Source organism: Penaeus monodon, chromosome 22 (genome assembly GCF_015228065.2).
Source record: "Penaeus monodon isolate SGIC_2016 chromosome 22, NSTDA_Pmon_1, whole genome shotgun sequence".
NCBI lineage: Eukaryota > Metazoa > Arthropoda > Malacostraca > Decapoda > Penaeidae > Penaeus > Penaeus monodon.
In genome coordinates, this window is record NC_051407.1 from 42,867,830 (window position 1) to 42,869,030 (window position 1,201).

Sequence of the window (1,201 nt, forward strand, 5' to 3'; positions counted from 1 at the left end):
CGGGATAAGTATTATTTGTCAGCAAGATAGCTTTGTGTTCATGTTTAATCGGTAGACAATGTATGCGTATCAGAAAGTGACCGTGAATGCACCGTGGAGATAACGCTTCAGCCAAGGCCAGAAGCGCTTTACAACAAATGCCAATTACCTGTCATATTTTATTATTTCTACGGTCAATTGAGGCGAGTTTAATTAAATGGAAAGCACTTAAAAATATAGGAAAATTTTCAGCCCAACAATCCCATGACAGTGTAATGATATGCTTGATAATTCTGATGACAACTTGGAAGCTTATCATTGTTTACGTGAAAGCCAAGGATGCTTGAGATATTATCAGATAACGCCTTAATTAAATCTTTGTTCCCCTCTACTGCAAGTGCGCATGAAAATCTAGTAGCATAAGAACTAACAGAAAATCCTTCTCGCCGGAATTCATGAACTGTCAATTTTACGAGGTTCATTAACCTATGTTGTTCCCAATTATTTGTTTGTCAAGCAAGGTGCTGCTCTCACACGTCCGTAGAAATTCACAGGTTCTTAATTTCGCGAATGCAAACTGCGTATGTTCTAGACAATTACTACCCATCTATCCAACCAAACCTACAGTAACGCCCACCAACACATATTAACAATCAACTCCAAACTATAAAAGAGGTTTGCATCCACAATAAAGTATTTTTTTTAAATATAAATTTAAATCTGCCATCAGCTGACTGTCACATTCACTTTACACACCAAAGCTTGTAATTGAATGTAAATAATACAATATATTCAACATCTACTGGTCAATATAGTCTTTTAAGATAAATGGTTATTTATATAATCAAATCACAGGATGCCAATCGTTCTATACGACTTAAAAACACCGGAAAGAAGGGACTTACGTCTTGTCGTTGGAACCCCATGGTGCTGTTAAACTCTTTTTCTGTGGACCGCCTACAGCTGTACCTTCCGACTAGTCGGTGAGCTTCATGACGCCCTGCTATCGTGGTTCGGCGCCTACTGGCAGCGGGAATTTCAATTCTTATCTTGCTTTTTCTTTGCTCTATATCTACTGAATCACTGACCACCCCTTTTCCTTAATTTTCATTATTTATACTCACATCTAATAAAGTCTGTATTGAATAAAGTGCAACAAACCACTGGATAGAAAATTCAAATACCATGTAGTACATAATATTTATCTTACAAAGCAGTTATC